This window comes from Buceros rhinoceros, unplaced genomic scaffold (genome assembly GCF_000710305.1).
Source record: "Buceros rhinoceros silvestris isolate BGI_N320 unplaced genomic scaffold, ASM71030v1 scaffold15580, whole genome shotgun sequence".
NCBI lineage: Eukaryota > Metazoa > Chordata > Aves > Bucerotiformes > Bucerotidae > Buceros > Buceros rhinoceros.
This window is the reverse complement of record NW_010389158.1, coordinates 12,322-12,673: the sequence shown is the minus strand read 5'-3', so window position 1 is coordinate 12,673 and position 352 is coordinate 12,322. Positions and strand designations below refer to the sequence as shown.

Sequence of the window (352 nt, the reverse complement as noted above, 5' to 3'; positions counted from 1 at the left end):
GAGGGGGGGACATGCTGATGCCCCCAGGCCTTGCTTTCCTCTCCATCCCCTTTCTCCCAGCCATGGCTTCAGGGTCTCCCCCAAGGCAAGACAAGCACATCCCCCTTCACAGGCCGATATGTTCGGCCTCCTGGTGCTCAGGAAGAGCCCTTGGTAGCCACGCTGGGCTCCCTGGGCATCCAGATGGCGGGGGAGAACCCAGCTGATGGGATCCCAAGGGTTTTTCCAGCAGAAGTGTCTCCCCCATGTGAGGCAGGCTGATGGCAGGTTACCGATGGTGACCTCCTCCCAGCACCTTGTCTTGCAGTGGGAGGTGCCAGCAGCCCTCTCCTCTCTCTCCCAGGGCCCCCCA

At 62.5% G+C, this 352-nt stretch overlaps 1 protein-coding gene across 1 annotated transcript in view; it reads left to right on the top strand.

The window, feature by feature from the left end:
- Nucleotides 1-352, top strand: part of KIRREL3 (kin of IRRE like 3 (Drosophila)) — a gene marked incomplete at its 5' end in the record, with an annotated part of 44,576 nt that overhangs the window by 32,004 nt on the left and 12,220 nt on the right. The window lies entirely within an intron of this gene.